Source organism: Artibeus jamaicensis, unplaced genomic scaffold (genome assembly GCF_021234435.1).
Source record: "Artibeus jamaicensis isolate MK-2021 breed Jamaican fruit bat unplaced genomic scaffold, CSHL_Jam_final contig_1015, whole genome shotgun sequence".
Lineage (NCBI taxonomy): Eukaryota > Metazoa > Chordata > Mammalia > Chiroptera > Phyllostomidae > Artibeus > Artibeus jamaicensis.
Window position 1 is genome coordinate 2,528,920 of NW_026521194.1, and position 18,068 is coordinate 2,546,987.

General features: G+C 47.6%; 1 protein-coding gene across 6 annotated transcripts in view; it reads right to left on the minus strand.

The window, feature by feature from the left end:
- The window catches only part of RHBDD1 (rhomboid domain containing 1), a 116,389-nt gene that overhangs the window by 32,512 nt on the left and 65,809 nt on the right, over nucleotides 1-18,068 (minus strand). The window lies entirely within an intron of this gene.

An 18,068-nucleotide genomic window follows, 5' to 3' on the forward strand; every position in this document is an offset into this window, starting at 1 on the left:
TAACAGAAACAAGAGACTGGAAATCCCAGCAGGGTAAGGAGAAGAAGAGGGAAGGATTTAAAGAACTGAAGAGAGGGACAGAGAACACCTGCAGCTGGGCACGCAAACCTTTGTCCTCTAGAAGCAGTCAAAACCTTCAGCAGTCACTCCGGGACGCTAAAAGCCCGTGAATGCACCATGAGAAGCAAAGGGGTTTTCGACGCGGTGACTCTGCTCCTGAATGCCGCTCCACCTTCTATCGAAGATGACCACGGGGCCATCGAAGGTGAGACCGCGGGGCCATCGAAGGTGAGACGGGGTCCGGGCACACATTGTTTTACTGTGCTTTGCTGTCCTGTGCTCCACAGGTGGCGTGTTTTTTATAAGTTGAAGGAAGACCACCAAGGAAAAAGATCAGAACTGGCTTTACTGGGACACTCGCCCCACTGCGGTGGTTGGGAACCAAACCTGCGATGTCTCTAGGGTCTGCCTGCCCTGCAGTTCAGGAGCTGGCCTCCCAAATCTGGGATCGGTACTACTAAGTTACTTCTAAGTGATGTGCTTTACTGACTTGGCTGCTGCTGAATCTACGTGTCTTACACAAGAGTTTGACACGAGTCTTTTTTTATCCAGTGTTACTCTCCAGTGCTGTGGTTCTCAGCCAGGGGTGAGTGTGTTGAGTGTGTCCTCCGGGGAGTAACTGGCAGTGTCTGGAGATACCTGGCTGTCACCACAGCGGGGGATGCACTTACATCCAGTGGGTGGAGCCAGATGCCACTCAACATCCAACAGTGCACAGGACAGCCCACCCCCTCCCCACCCCTCCCCACCCGGGAATTACCCAGCTCACAGTGTCCGCAGGGCTAAGGCGCAAACTTCTGCTCCAGAACACACGCCCCTGAGAAAGCTGGCCGTTTACATCAGAGAGAAGAGGGCTCCAACTCGGATGAAAGTAACAAACAATCTTCACATTTTCTGTACCACAAACATAACCAAACGCCTACATAAAACTATCTCAGCTTTCAGAAAAGGGATAAAAATAAGTGCAGAGAAGGGTGTAAGATTTAGATGGGTAAGAAAGCGCCTGGCCATGCTTGATGACTTCTCATCTCCCGCCTTGCTCTTCCCGTTCTCTCGTTTATTTCTCTCCAGAAAGCTCTGACTTCTTCACCAATTCCTGAACACTGGAAAATTAAGTTCCAGTGTGAGAAAACAATTTTGACACAATTCCTTTATGGGCCACAAATGTGAAGATCTGAAGACTTTAGTGAGGTGGCCCTTTGCTCACATATAGAAACGATGAAAGACAAGACGGCAATTCCATTCTGAGCAGAGTAACATAATTAGCAAATTTATGAATGGGTCTTCTTTGCGCAGTTCCACTGTCAGGACTAATTACTTGTATTAATTAGAACTGTCAACACATGAACATGCTTGTTGAAGCTGCTTCCTATGGTAAAATATGAGACTTGTAAACACCGAGGCACTTGAAAAGATGCAGACTTTCCTTTATTAGCAAGTCTGAACGGTGGAGAAGCGCTGAGTGCACAGGGAACCTTGGGGACTGGCTGTAAACAGATTCCTGGTTAATGAATTTGCTACTTGTTCTTCCCTGGCCCAGGCATGAGTGTGGTTGAGCCATCGGAAGAAGTATCCACTACATCACAACTCTGGAGGACCGTACAGGGAAGAGAAAAGAATCCTGCGAGTTACCGGGAAACTGCAGAGAGCAGCCAGGATGGGGAGCAGGGAAGAGCTCCTGTTCCTCCTTCGATTAGTCTGAGGTCCATTATCGATATGTTTGAAGAACTGCTTATGTGACGGGGGAACCACTCGTGGGGACTAAGAACCGGAGCTGGGACACCAGTTTTAACTCCGTGTGATCTTAGGTAAATGCACACCTTATTCAGCCTCTCTGTGCCTTGGTTTCCTCATCTGAACATGAGAGAGCAAACAGGGTAATAGCAACAGAACTTGTAAAGGCTCGTTGTGAGCCTTAAGTACACGACAAGGGTGTAGCCCAGCGCCCCCCACAGGTGAGTACAGGATGTCGCTGCTTTCTCATCATCGGCGTCTAGGATGGGGCAGCCACAGAACTGAGCACTCCCACAGCGAGATCACTGGAGCAAGGCGCAGAGCCATCGAGCATGCTGCAGTGAGACAGGCCTGGGTTCCTCCCCGGACTCCATCCCTCACTTAGTGTCTTAGAAGACTCCATCACACCCAGCTTCCCGGGTCCTTGTGAAAACGAAACTAAAAACTGCAGGAAATGTACTTGCTCTCCCTGGGACATAAAGAGAGATCACTAAACGCTGGTGCTGAAGTATGCATTATCGGCATTATCTTTTTTGGAGAAATCTCTGAAACGGATTAAAATGGATGCAAAAAGAAAGAATTTGGTAAGTGACCTAAGATAAGTGGAGACAGAAAACATGGGAGAGGAGAAAGGGAAATGCAGAGGCAAGAGGAACAGTGGCAAGTGCGTGTCCCTGCCAGGTGCCCTCCTGTCTCTGGTGGCTGTCACTGCAGCCCCACAGGGGGCAGGGGGTGCAATTGGCCGCCATGAAGTCCTCGTAAGTCCCTTAATCACCTCAATCACTGGCGAAGGAGAGACAGCTGGGATGCCAACTGGGGCTGCGGGGCCGGGAAGCTCGCGCCCACTGAGGTGTGAAGGGAGGCTGCTTGGGGCTTCCTCGAACACCGAGGGGCACAGATTCCGAGCCCTTCTGCCTACTTTTCCTCTCCTTTTCCCTTCACATGTATTTAAAAACAAGGAATCAAAAGCTGGATAGGCAGCATTTGTTCTGGCCCACTTGTTAAATTTCTTCTGATAACTACCATAAAACAATTTTAGAATTAAGGTCAGTTAATCAAGCCGTTTCGGTGTTAATCCCCACAAGTACCAACTTGGCAACAGCACACAAAAGATGAAATTACTCTTGTTCTATGTTTTAGTTCACAAGGCCCGTCCAGACTCGGGTCTCTGACAGCGTGAAGATGGCCCACCTTGCGGATGCTGCAGGGAATGGATGGAACAGTGAAGGGCACCTGCTGGGGGCCCTCTGAACGCAAAGATCTTATATTCCTGAACATAGCGAGATATCAGTATTAGAGCTGGTTTCAACCGAAAATCCATTTCTGCGTAACATTATAAAACTAGCCAACTAATAAAGTACGAGATGCCGATGACCCCTAATTGCTGTTGTCTTGGAAATCATGCAACACCTTATGAATGTGTCTGGTCACAGTCTTATAGCATCAAGACAACCAATACATAAAAAGAAAATCCAGTTGGAGGGTACTCCGGGTCCTTGCATAGGGAAGCTCAGTTAAACATACAAGGTAACAGAAAATCCCCTGGAGTTCACAGGAGAAAGCAGCAACCTGGTCCCAGCCGACCGCTGGAAACCGTGAAGACTTAGGGTGAAGATATCCTCTCACCTGGACTCTCTCCGGTTGCTCCAGTGACGCAGCTGCATTCGTTTTATTGCCCTCTGCTTTATTCTGCTTCACGGGTGTCTTGTTTTTGACAAAGGGAAGGCAAGGTCCTCTGCCAGCAAAAAGACCAATGCACTCGCTTCACTGCGCCACTCACCTTCATGTGGTGGTCTGGACAGATGGGCGTACGTACTCCTCACTGCAGATATGGGCACTGATGGAGCCCACCGACAGCGCGCTAAGGCACTGTGGCATCTTCGGCAACGGTCAGAGCAGCGTTCTCCCTCTTCAAAGAACTCAGTTTAATTTTTTGATTGTGCATTATACATACAAATAAGCTGGGAGGACACAGCTGGAACAGCTCTTCGTGGGAAGTATAATGCCACGGGCGTTGGGACATGCTTAGTGAGGAGATGTCTTGCTCCCTGAACTTTCACACGTGTCCGCGGAAGACCCTGAAAACACCCCACCATGACATCTGCAGTAGAGATTCCCACACAAAGTTTACAGTTGACCAAGAAGACATTAATAACCGCTACTGGAATAACTGAATTTGAAACTTTTGGATGATTGTCTTACAGAAAGCTAATTCACTAAAATTTCTAGTTAGGAATGAGTGAATGTAATAAAAAAGTTGACAAAGTAAATGACTAGCTGTGTTAAACAGAACACTAAAATGGCATTATTAACTATATTATTAAATAAAATATGACGATGATGACCCTACCACTAAAATATAACCAGCAAAATAATGTGATGCGTAAAGACACACACACGGACTCTGGAGCCAAAACGGCTCCAGCCCCGGCTCTATGACTTGTTAGCGAGGGGGCCTCGCTCAGCCTCCTTCGGTCTAGCCTCCTGGTCTCTGAAATGCATGAACAGTAACACCCCATCCGTTGCTCTTGGAGGGAGCGAACACACGTGCACGTACGCTAAGTTCACATGCAGAAACACGCATATATAAGCGCATAGAGGTCATTTACAACAGCGCCTGGTGTGGTCTGACTCAAATCCCACCTCTCCCCCTGCAACCCAATCCCCCCTACGGAGCAGAGTGGTCTTAAAACCCACATTTGATCTTCTTGCTCCCCTACTTAAATCTTTCAAGGCTTCTACTCTCCCCAGGGTCAAGTTCAAAACCTTTCATCGCAGCATTCGGGGCCTTTCTCACCCCACCTCCCCTGTCTTGCCACTCTGGCCCCCACACTGAGAGGCACACTGCAGCCACGACCCACGGCTCCTCCAGCGGGCCGTCCCCTCCTCCTGCGGCCTCCATCCATTCTCTCTGCCCACTTCACTCCCCTGCGCACACTCTTCACCAGCTTCTCATCACGTCCGCGGGAAACCGAAACCCTCAAGTGGGTCGTCATCTAAAACCCACACTGCCCCAAACTCGGATGTCACGCATTCATGTGAGAAAGGAGGCTCACTACCTATAATTTTGTCTGCCGGTCTTTAAGACAATGACGGTGGGAGCAGATGTTCTGACATCAGGAGAGTCACCCAAGAGGAAAATCCATGTCTGGAGTAAATGCTGCCTGTTTGCACGCCTTTCTGTTCTGTTTGCCATAGGTGCGATTTTTAGTTTATGTTCATGGCAAGCGGTTGCTTGTCTAGTCCTGTAACTGTAAACAGCAGAGAGAGAGAGCGTATGTTTTTTTTTAGAACATACAGGCCTGGGTGTTTTTAAGGACAGTGCTCACTTGATCTCATTATTCTGCCAGTTAATTGACAGGAAAGAGCGTCCTGATTGCTCATTAACTCTGAAAATGTCCCCCTGGCCTGTGTCAACGTCTGGGAGGACCAGTGGGCAGCAGCTGTGTGACTGTGGCCCCTGAAGGGGACAGAGCGTCAGCTCCACACTGCTGCAGACCACACGTGTTTTGATTTCAGGTTCAAACAATTCTCTCTGTAACACAGCAGAACCGGGTGGGGAGTTATTTTCTCCTTCGGCCACACTCCTGATGAAATAGTTTCTTGGGCTGCAAGGTTTTCCAGCCATTGCTTATGGAAATCATTCCTGGTTGGGTTGGAATCTGCTAAAATGAACACCGATTTAAAAGGCAGATCAAGAAAGGCATTCCTCCGTGTTTTTGAGCTTCCGGCCAGCCCTGTCCCTGCACGTGGGACCGGGATGAGCAAAAGTCTAACAGAAACAAGTCACAGACGCAGGCCTGGCTCAGTGACAGTGCACACCCTCCCTCACAGCACACAAAGAAGCCCAGGATTCCAGCAAACAGCAATGCCCACGTACCAGGAAGCCCTGTCTACATTGTCTGGGATACACGAACACCAAAGTGGCAACGATTAGCAAATAACTGGGGCTACCAAGGGGCAGGAAACGTTGCCATAACCTGACAAGGGTCGTAGTGTCAAAGTCATGTTCAGACTGGGCCTTGCTGGGCCTGAGTTACCTAAGTCGGAGGCTTCCATCTCACCAAAAAGCATCCTCGGCACAGCAGTGAATTACTGGGGGTTAACATTCGTCTCTGTCACGGCACAGTGTGGCAGAGGAAGGGCTCTGCTCACCCCCGGGGACGTGGCTTGTTTAAAGTCATAAGGAAGACAGCTGGTGTTCTATGTCACTCCAGATATCACTTTCTCTGGAAGACACTGATTAAACACTTTATCTCCATTAATGTTGATGGCCCGGCTCCGTTTTGTTTCAGCATCACCCTAGGTAGAGGCAAACTGCTCCCTTTTAGTCTCCCTGGGCTGAAAATGAAAAACTACCGGCCTTTGGGTTGTTTCGGTGGATCTGCGAAGAATCCTGAAGGCAAGGATTCAGGAGTCAAACCACGGTTTTCTGGTAACACAAACTGCATGTTGCAATACAAACACATCTTTCCACAGAAATTGTGCCCGCCCAACTTCTCCCTTCCCAAGGACCCAAAGGTTCGAGTCCTGACCGCCACAGCAGCCTTTCATCAAGATGGCGAGGGACGGATACAAAAATACTGTGCTTGATAAAACACCCAGAGCTTTACGTTTTGTCTGCTGTGAGGTCGAGCAGAGCCGCCTGGTGCCATCGTTCCTAAGTGGTGCGCTAAGGCTGCCTCAGACTAAGACAGAATCCAGTGTGTTCTGAAACCCATAAGAAAGAAATCATGTTGTAGCGGGGAGAGTGGGTTACTAATAACAGGACCCACTGGCCTTCTTGCCTGAAATGTATGTGTAAGGGCAGCCTAGAAGGGTTGAGAGAAGGGATAAGATGGAACAAAAGAGATAAGGAAAGGGAAAAGGGGAGACAGCACCTGGAGAGAGGCTAGTTGGGACCCTCGGCTCCGCTTGGGTGCCCAGCGTCAGCCTGAATGCAGCCCACAGTGGCTGGAGGTGAAAGCATAAGGTGCAGTTTTCCACTGCATTTCTCTACAAATCACTTTCTAAATGCCTTCGGTGGGAGGGGCCTGGGCAGAACATCAGAGAGGAGCAAGGCTAACACCGAATTTCTTAGCCATGCCTAGGTTTATTTTAATAATTCTTTTTTTTCTTTTTTAAGGTACAACCTGATTTTGCAGAAATTTTAGAAAATGGAGTAAAGCCGAAAGAAGAAAATAGAAGTCACTGTAATCTTTTCCCCGGGAAATAAGAATGACTGGCATTTTATTAAATATTATTCCAACCTTTCCTCATAGTACCTTTACTAGGTCTCACAAAAATAAATGCGTCGGTGACTCAGAGCACCGCTGTATCTTGCTTCTCCTTGGGCACACTCTATACTTGCTTCTCTGCCTTTTTTGTGGCTGAGTATTATTCTGTATCCTGACTTATTTAACCGTCAGCATGCTTAAGCCATTGGCAATTTTTTCCAAAGCATATGCTTACAATGTAATTTTAATCGGCTTAATATTTATAGTGATCTGACTAACTTTGCACAATTTTGGTCCTGCATCACAACAAAACTAGCTTTAAATAGCACAGATGTGAGGCAGGCAGCTCCCTGGTCTCTGACTGAGAGTCAGGAGGACAAGCAGACACGTATTACGCACGGGCCTCCCATCCAGTGCCCCGTAACCAAGCACAACAGAATTATAAACAGTTCTGGGTCCTTGGAGAACTGCCCTGTGATAAAACTAACCACTCTGAAAGCTATTTGCAGTTCTTTAATAAACGGAAACTAACATATGACTCTTGATTTTTCGCACCAGCAGCACAACGGACGAATAGAGACCCATGTGGGACTCTGAGTGAGACGGCTGCAGGGGGCGGAGACGTCAGTGCAAGTCCTCACTGAGCGACTTCCACTAACAAGCACCGTACAGTGTCAAATCTGATGTCATAAGGCACACGTAACATGAGTAAATGTATTCTCTTTTTGTTATGAATTATTTCTTTTCTAAAAGGAAGACTCTTGAAGAAAAATTGAGCCCTATTAAATTAGCTATGCAGAGCTCTGGCTGGTGTGGCTCAGTGGATTGAGTGCAGACCCGTGAACCAAAGGATCGAGGTTCGATTCCCAGTCAGGGCACATGCCTGGGTTGCAGGCCAGTTCCCAGCAGGGGACACATGAAAGGCAACCATACATTGATATTTCTCTCCCTCTCTCCTTCCCTTCCCCTCTAACGATAAATAAAATCTTAAAATAAAGAAGTAAATCAGCTATGCAAATATCCTTAATTGAAATGTATCTATATTAAAACAATATTTTAAAACTCATATGCTACAGTTTTGGGTAGAAATAAACAACAGCCCAGTGGGTTACTTATGACTGTCTGCAGTAAATGTTTTTGGGGGATGTACCCTGTGATGCAGACTTCTTGTATAAGAAGGGCATTCTTTCCCTGTAGAAACGATTTATTTCACAATTTTTCATTCCTGCCAGAAATTTTTGCTTAACCAAACAAACAAAAACAAAACAACAACAACAAAAATCTTAGCCAGTCATTTAACTACCAGTAAAGACAGCAGTAAAAGCAATGTCAGTGTTAATCTATAAAAAATAGTCTTTCAAATTTAGCTACCACTGTTCTGTCGTGGCTACACCCACCTCAGAGATTTCCATTTTCCGAAATCAGTATGATGCCAGTAGAATAGGTGAGAATGCCTTTCCTGGTGTTCATCCCTTAGAACACAACCTGGGCAAGTCATTTAATTTCTCCATACCCTTGTTTCACAATTGAAAATAATAAAGATATTTACAAATGCATATTTTGTCAGACTCTGTGTGCGTGTGTGAACCTTCCTAGCAGAGTAACCAATGGGAAAGAGGCACTTTATGCCCAATGAACTGGGAAGAATTTCTCCGGAACCTTTACAGTGTTTTTTTGTTTTGTTTTGGTACCCGTGTGATGACGGGTCACTGCCAGGGTGCACCTGAAATGTCAGGTGACTCTTCACTGGGGGGGGGGATTATCTAGCATTTTCGCCTTCCTTCGCTGATTTTTATTGCCCTCAGTGAATACAGACGGTTTTTGAAGGAGTTCAGGACAAGCTTGCCTGTGACTGGCCACTTTGGCGGGAGGATTATTTCAAGCTGAATTGAGAGCAGTGGGCTCACACACAACTTTTGCCTCTCCTCGAAAGAATCTAAGTTGAAGCTTGCCCATCATAAGCATTATTACCAAAAATAACTTGTCAGGTCCTATCTATAGGGAATGACATGCTTCTAACTGCTGAGCATCTGCTCTTTTTATTATCCAGCAAGTGATCTCCCTCCCTGTGTCACCCCAGGGGCCTGTCTTCATCCTAGGCTCAGAATGCCATATGTACCCATTTTCCCTGTCTCAGGACCTCTTTCTTGTGTATGTGGGGTCTCTGACCCCCGTTCTTGTGTGGGAGTTCCCAGACATGCATATGTAATTAATATGGTTGTTTCCCTGGTTAATCTGCCTCATGTTGATGTAACTATTAGACCAGCCAGAGGATCAAGAAGGATGGAGAAAACTCCACCCCCCAATACTTTTACGTGCAGAACAACAAGTGCTACCCAAATCTAAAAGAGCAGAAGAGGCGAGCTCAGGCATCACCTGTCTCAGGCCCTCCGTGGGGCACACCTCATGCATCAAGAACGGGACTTCCAGGAAAGGAGTCGGGAGCTGTCCATACTCACTGCAAAGCAGGGACAGAACCACGTGGCCACGACCGCACACACCCACCAGGTGTCAGCATAGGCATCCGGACCCGCTCTCACGCTGTTGTCCGAGGCCAGGTGGACTCTGCCCCTGCTGATAGGGGGACACTGCGAGGCCACCTGAAGTCACATGCAGAAGGCGGACGCAGATGCTCACTCGGGTTCAGCTCTGCTCTAGACAATGTGGCCCCTTCCGGGGAGGTCCTGACTCCCTGGCCCCTCACACCTGGGGAGTCCAACCTACTTCGCACCTGCCTGCCCAGCTCGGGACACTGTCTGCAGTGATGGGGCCACAGTTAACAGGTAGAGATAGGTAGATAGATATAGAGAGATGATGTAGATATAGATATAAACAGATATACATATACATATACATATATAGGTATCAATATAGATACTGATGGAACAATAAATCTCTTGGCTTCTCCAAGTCTGTTTTCTCATTGTGTATGATCAAATGTTAAGTATGGTGACCTCAGTCAGTTCCAGGATACCATCATAGTTCTGTTTGAAAACGGTGCTGGTTTCTCTTGTTCTCCATCAACAACTTAAAATATAATGTAAATAAATTACTCGCAGGACCAAAGCAGCACACCTCACCTCAAGATTCACATTGCAACCCTGTGCTGCATACGCTCAACAACGGGGCCCCGTAAGGACACCAAGATGTCATGTGCCCTTGCAGTGTGTACCTACGCTGCTCAGAAAAGGATTAGAAAGGCTCGGGTGAAAAGAAAACAAAATTGTGTTCATGGAAAACATCAACTACTAAGTCTACAAAACAGTCTGGGTCTTCCCCTCAAAAAACAAACCAAAACAGAAGGTACTGTTTCACTGTGTTTCATACAGAGGAATAGAAACTTCTTCATACCCTCAGTTGTTCGAGCGACAGGAATGTGTGTCCCACTGCAAGTTTCAAGCACTATTTGATATCGCTCTTCCACATTAATACATTTTATAAAAATGGCAAAGAGTGTCTTCATTGGGCCCATCTTTTAGTTTTCTCCAATTGGGTCTTATTAAACCCTGTATATACACATTATAACCTCTGAAATTAAAAGCTGTTTAGATGACTTGAGTATGCAAATCATCGTAGGAGTAAACCAGACATTCTGTAAAGTTCACCTGGAACTTAGGGACTCATAGTTGCTGAAGTGGAGACTCACAGCCGGGTCAGGAAGGCAATCTACTCATTTCACAAGTTACTACGTCTCCCAAACCTAATAGATTGGTTAACTGAAGTGAGGTAAGTCCCTTAAATCCCCTGTCATTCACCAAAAAGAATAATATGTTTAGTTTGAGAGTAAAGAACAAGATTTATTCACTTCCGTCACTGGCAATGCTTAACAGTATTAGATACATACACGGGCTGCAAGAGGGATCCGCTGCGGAACAGAGTGGATAATCCAGGGCAACAGGACGAGTGTGCGAGACAGCATTTCCGAAATGCCTAGGACTTGGTGACGAGAGGGTGGTGACCGTTGTGGGGAGAAGATGAGTGGGGGTGGGAGAGGGCGTAAGGGGGATAAATGGTCACGGAAAAAAATATGAGAACAAATAAACTATTAAAAAAAGATCTGGTAGCTCCAAATCAGTCTCCCTGTGAGGAGAAGGACATTAGGGACACGGGAGAGGGAAGTGAATTCAAGTTTTGTTTATACTTTTATTGCTAAACGTACTTATTAGCGTCTGAATAATGCCTTTCAATAAATGGTGATGGTGGGGGTGGGTGGCAGAGAAAAAAGTCATAAATTAATTCACAGCTAACTACTGATGTCAATTTCCTAGTATGTTTAAACTTCACGTATCACGTTTGTTTCACTGTTTTAGCAATGGCTGGGCCGTAGTTAATATTCTTAGATGGTAGAACCTCAACAGAAGCCCGCTCCTTCCCAAGAGGGATCTAAACAGAACCCCGGTCCGCTCGTTTTACTACTTCTCTTTCTGGCGGGCAGGGTCACACGCGGTGTCACAGGTCTGAAACAGGGTGTGCTTATGTATCTGCACCCGCAGAACTTCACAGTTAGATGCAGTCTCGAATAGCTGATTCGACTTACTGAGACCAGCAACTTCAGCACAGACCGTGGCAAGTAAGAAGCAGCCACCAAAAGGAAGTGGTATTTTGCAACAAAATTGCTTTTACACAACCTGGCATGTTTTTATCACATGTAGAAGGTGTTCCTGGGGGAAAAGACACCCAGCTCCGTACTTTTAAGAAGAAAAAGCTCAGTGGCCACACAGGAGGAGCAGTCTGGGTCTGTCCTGGCCTGCACGCTCCTGTGAGTCCAGCCAGCCAGCCGGGGACATTTGCGCATGTTCGAAACCACCAACCATGCACAGGCCCTGGAAAGTTCATCTCGTCACGCAGCTGAAGAAGCCACCACCACCCAGCCCACGCAGTCATTGACTGGGGTCGGCCAGAGCTGGCTGTGTGGCCCGATCCTCCCGGACTGATCTTTTATCCGTAAGTTCTGAGATGGCCGCGTCACATAGCTCACCAACTCCTGTCTCCCAAATCCCCGCCTCACTCTGCCTGCACCCCCCTGACTCGGTCCATTACCACGGAACTGCAGGACTTTTTCAAAGGGCCCTGAAGAGCACCCAGTTCAACTTTTTTGTTATAAAAATAATAATAAAACAAAGGTCTGATCAGATTCGGTGACCACCCCTCAAGTAAAACTAAGTGATGAGCCAGGACTGCAGCTCTGCCCCCTGAAGGTCCGTGAAAGAGTAAAACGACGTGAGCATAATTTCTCCGTTTTCTATACACTATCAAAGAAATGAGACAAATGCTGCCTTTATATACCTTGGTGTAGCTTCAGTAAAAAAGAAAATGTACATTTACTTAAAATGTATCTCAGACGGTCCCTATGCACATATAATGCTTATCAACAGGATTCAAAGGTATTGTCAAATGATCTGTTAATGACAGGAGAACTAGATATCAATTTGAGACCAGAATGCTTGTCTCCAGTATGGCTTCCCTGGTGAGTGTACATCTCAGGACGGTGAGACAAAGCAGCAACCCGCTCCAGTCGGTGGCACACGGCCACATGGCCAACCAGCAACCCCGACTGTACAGAGTGGGGCTGGGCGGGGGCAGGGGCAGGTGAGGACCGCTTGACCTGCATGAGACAGCCACGTGTGACGGGGGGCTGTTTGTCTGCCCTTCAGAGGAGTCTAAGAAAAGTAGCACAAGTTACTCCACAGGTCGGTAAGGTCCCCAGCTTTATCCAGCGCACAGGCTTCAGGCTGGCAGACAGAAGTTTAAAAGGACACAGCTTTGTACCCAGCCACCAGCTGAACTTGATGGCAGGCTATTAAAAAAGGGCACGAATTATACATGGAAGGATGTGGGAGGGGGAGAGGAAAATGCAAAGAGCTCATGTTCCTAGCTGGCATCTGCCTTTTGACTCAAAGAAAGAGGTGGCCCTTTTCCAGCATTTTTCTATTACTGTGGTATCCGCTGCCTCTTGGATTCGTTTATAAAAGCTGAGACTGCCAACAGAACAAGACAAGATTTCTGGTACGAGTGGTAGTGTGCAAGCCCCTTGAAATGACACGGGTTTCGATATTTCTCCTAGAAAGGCGACTTTCATGTTATCAGTCCCAGCAGGAGCCCCAGGAGTTGTGATTACAGCCAGGTACCCGTAAGAAATATGACACCAGCCAATTCCAAGGTTAAAAAGGTGCTGGTTTGATTCTTTAATTTACCCTTCTAATATCTTTAACTAAAGAACAGTTTGAAACTAATTGGTTCTGGATGTGTCTTGCTAAACTGGCATTCTACCAGATGAATTTCTATGAGTTGGCCCTTTCAAACCTCAGTATCGTTGGTTAACTATTACACTATCTTTTCACTCTGAAAACTGGGAATCAAAGAGAAACAATTAAACATTTGCCCAGCCTTTTAAAAAAGGGCTACAGATTCTATTCACATCACGAGGAAACGCTCTTTAACTTTAAAACAACAACAAAAACCTAGTCAATAAATATACTAGAAGTGATAGATTCGAGATGCAATGAAGAATAAGGACGGCTTCCAGCTTCCACTTGGGATGGAGAAAGCATCACCCCCATCCTTATAATAAACACAAACGCTGGACAATCTGCAAATGAGTAACTTTTCCCGAGTCCGTCAGAGAGCTGGGACAGCGGGGCACCCCAGGAAACAGAAGTCTAGAACGCCACTGGAGCCCTCGCCGACCTAGGACACCCCGCGGGATACTAACAAGACTGTGGCCCAAACCGTTATCAAATTGCTCAAGTGTGAGCTAGCCAGAGAACACAGAATACAGTCACAGACTGTGTACCACAGAACATGAAGGAATTCACAGCCACTCTCAGCCCTTTGCTGGAGCTCATGGGGTTCTCACAAAGGGGAGGGGAGAGTCCAGAGGGAGCCCTTTGTCCTTCCTGGGGAGGGAGCCTTAGCCAGTGCAGGGGAGATCTGACTCAGAGGCTGCCTGGATCCCTCTCCCCTGCTCTCCCTCTGGATCAAAACCCTTAAATGACTGGGAGAAAGGGAGGACAAAACACAACACGTCTCTAAACCCAGGGGCGGTGCAGGGACACCTCCAGACCCAGGGATGCCGTGACAGCCTAAGTCGGCTGATGCTGCAGTCACTCTTGTGTCCCTGAAACTAGTAAGGCAACACCGTGGGTCAACTCTCCTTAGTTTGTAAAAAACCCTAGCTTACTCTATATAGAGAGAGAACATAAATACTGGACGGGAAAAAAACCAGAGCATACCTCCCACTTGGCTCCTGCCACCAGACTCAAAGGCGGAGCCTAACAGGCAACAGCAGCGCGCACCACGGGGAGACAGCAAGTGGAGTGCGAACCACACCCCTCCCCGTCCTGTCACCCAAGTTACCGCGGAGAACAGAGGAGGAGTTGAAGTTCAAGTGGACTCTGCGGAAACCTCTCCAGCCAGTCAGCCCCCACTGGAAAGCAAGGTGGCACTGGAGGAAGTGGAAGCCCTGGTGCCCTGAAGGAGCCCAGGGCAACATCACTCACAGGAGCCGGTGCAACTCAAATGCCCACAGTGTTCACGGGTGCACGGCACAGGCGACCAGGGTGGCACAGAGACCTGAGCGACACGCACGCCGCCATCAGCGGGGTTGTTTCCAGCAGCTCTGTGGGATGTGCCACCAGCGAGGGCAGAACACACGTACTTTTCGGCGCCCGTGCTGTTTGCACCAGGATGGACCATAAAGCATCACAACCAGCGATACTCATCCCACGGGCGCAAACCGGCTTCGCCTTCGAAAATCAAACTAAGTTAATATGTGAACAGAGCAAAGAAGAGGAAGTATATAATAATCTCAACAAACAGAACTTTTTTTTACAAGTACTATTCGTAATGGGTCAGAGTTCTCTATCCAAAAAAAAAAAAATACTTAGGTATAAATCTAAGAATATATATGTAGGATCTATATGTTCCAAATTTAGGGGTATGGCTATATAATTACAACATAATATTAAATGAAAAAAGTAAGATACGAAATAATAATGCACTATATGGTCAGAATTTCATATAATAAACTCAAACCAAATATTTTTCCATAGGGAAAAAAAGGCTAAAAAATACTAAAGATCTTTCAAAAATGGCTCCTTGGTTTCTCATTCTTAACAAGACACTCACAAAGTGCTTCAAGGAAAACTCATTGAGAGTAAGATGAACCTAACTGAAGACTTAATTGGAAGGAAGCTTTGGCTGTCGCCAGTTACTGTGTGACGCACTTCAGGAAGGCTCTTCCAACCAGTTTCCCTGGAACTGGGTCCATGTGCTCTTAACATCACTCACTGAAAATGAAATTCTGTGGCCAAGCACGTCTGGGAAGTGCGGCTTCGATGAACGGGTGTCCTGATTGCAAAGCCCATTTGAACCATCTGCACCCCCATGTGCTTTGGGGTCTTCCGGGGGCACAGAAGAGTTTCCCAAAGTTATCTGAACACAGAACTGGTGGAGGGAGGAGGGGGGGAGGGGCAAGGAAGGAGAGGAGAGGCCTGTTTGGGTGACCCCAGAAAGCAGGTTACCGACATCCCAGTACTTTGCTTCTAAACCCTTGAGTGTGCATGTCCTGAGAGTAAAGGCCACTCTGCTGCTGGACCACAGCACTTATCAAAGAAAGCAAGGCCGTTTCCCTGTCCACATCGAGTATACAGTCCAAACACAATTCCCCAGCTTTCTCAAAAAATGTCTTTTATAGCCAGTTTTTAAAGGTTCTCATGTCACATTTGGTTATTTCCTTCTAACATAAAAACCACATCCTGCTTTTTTTAATGACCCTTTCCCCTCAAGGAAACCAGTCTCACTGAACCGTGGAAATCCCACCGGTGGTCCGGTTATCTCTCCGCGGTGTTGTTCACTGTTCTGCTATTCCAAGCATTTCCTGTGCAGTGACACGCACATGTGACGACTTAATCAGAGGCAGGGCACACGTTTTTAGCAGGGACATGTCACACCAACTCGGCGTTCCACATCTTGCATCCCATCGGGAGACAGACACACAAGGTCAGGTCACCCCAGTAATAATGCCACTGTGTGGTCGCTGGGTTCAGGTGGTGACAGCCGGCCCTCTCCGTCACAAAGGTGCATTTCCCCTTGGCTGTGACAGTGTCGGCTGGGAGGTGATACTGTCTCACCGAACGAACGTCCTATTTCTCCACAACTTCCTACGGATCTTTGATGTTCTTTGTAAGACTGTCAGCTACTTCACTGGGTTCCCCATTAATTTTTATTTACCTCTTTTAAAATTTCTTTAGACTCAGATTTACTCTTGCGGTGTTGACAAGTGCAAAGAGCTGTGTACCTACCACGACAATTGACACACAGAACAGATCCATCACTTCAAAAAAAAGTCTCCTTGCACTGTCCTTTGACGGTGCTAAATACAGTTTTGCACAAAGTCCACGCTGAAAGCTCTGCCCTGCTCTACTTGGCCCATAACATTTCCCTTCTTGTCTAGCAGTGACTAAACTCCCATGTGTATCGGAATAACCACAAGAATCAGTTACAATGGAGGTGCCGGGGGCTACTGCCTGAGTTTAGGACTCCAAGGCCAAGGCAGTCTTCTGGTGACCGTGATACAGGCAGTCCCTCTGACTGCTGTGGTGCTGTGGTGTGGCGACTGCAAGACTGGCCGAAATTTTGAACCTCTCCTTCTGTCCAGGCTCTTGTGGCACTGCAGTGTGGCAAGGCAGCTTTTCCTGGGAAGAGGTGGGGCTGACTTCCCCAGCCCATGGACCAGCGACAAGACAGTGGAGCTGACAATGTGTCAGCACAGGCCTGGCTGGTCCCACACTCCCCTGGGGCCCTTACCCCAAAGGCCTGTGGAGGGGCCCGGGCTGGCCTGCTGGACGGGGTGTCTGGTCTGACCCCTGCCATCACCTTGGACAACGGCCAGATGGGTGTGTCCACGAGGCCACTGGACAGCAGCCAGCCCCAGCTGACCAGTGCGGATGCCTTAGCATGCCAGCCAAGATCACACAAGCCTGATGCAGCTGATTCACATACTCAAGAGCAAGAAGGAATGTTTATTGTTTTAAGCCACCTGTGTTACTGTGATTTGTTACATAGGATTAGCCAACTGATACACCATAGTTCCTATATACTTCCCTGAGAAATATTCCTTTATCTCTCCCTGTCCACGTTCCCTTGCCAACATCATGATTTAAGCTTTCCTGTCTCATTCACACTGCAGCAGTCTTCTGACTCGGCTCCCCTCTTGCTGTCATTCCCCACCTCCACGCACACTGGAATATGCTAAGGAGCACGCTAAGACCACACTCCTTAAAGTCAGAAACCACGCTGCGCTAATTTATGTATTCCTGAATCTAGCATGATGCCTGGTACCTCCCACGAGTGCCCAGTCCTTGTTTGCTGAACACCTCCTGCCAGATTCATGACACACAGCCTTGACCCCATCACTGCCCCGGGCAGAGCTCTGTTGGCATGGACACCAGATGCTGACCCCCTTTCCGCCTGGCCTGTTCACTTCTAGGACTTGCAACCAGGCCCCAGCTTTGCTCCCCACACTTCTCCCCCTGCTTCTCTTAACGCTTACTCCAAAAGTGAGGGTTGGCCACACCCCCGCTTCTGTCTGTGCAGATACCGACTCCTGTCTGCGAGGCCCTTCAGCATCTCTGCACACCCTACACATTCTTGAAGGTCCAACTGCAATGTCACCTCCACAGTGACACGCTGACAGCGCTTAGCCTGAGCCTCTCTTAGGCACCTCATGTTACGGATCCCTCAGCTTGAGGGCACCCAGCAGGGTCCCCCTACCAGAGACTGTGCACTTTTTGGGGACAGGTTCCTTCTCTTGCCTCCCTGTATTCACTATTGTACCTGATGCAGTCCGTGAAACAATACGACTTTAATTAATGCTTGTTGAGGGAATAGGTGATTTTCAGTCGCCACCAAAATCATAATGACAGTAACACCCAAACTTGTAAGCCAAGACAACAGCAGAGATGGCAAAATAAACACAGTGGTTTTCATATATCCGTTTGTGAGAGAATCTTCTGGAAAGCCAGTTAAAAATCCAAATTCCTGGACTCTGCCCAAAGA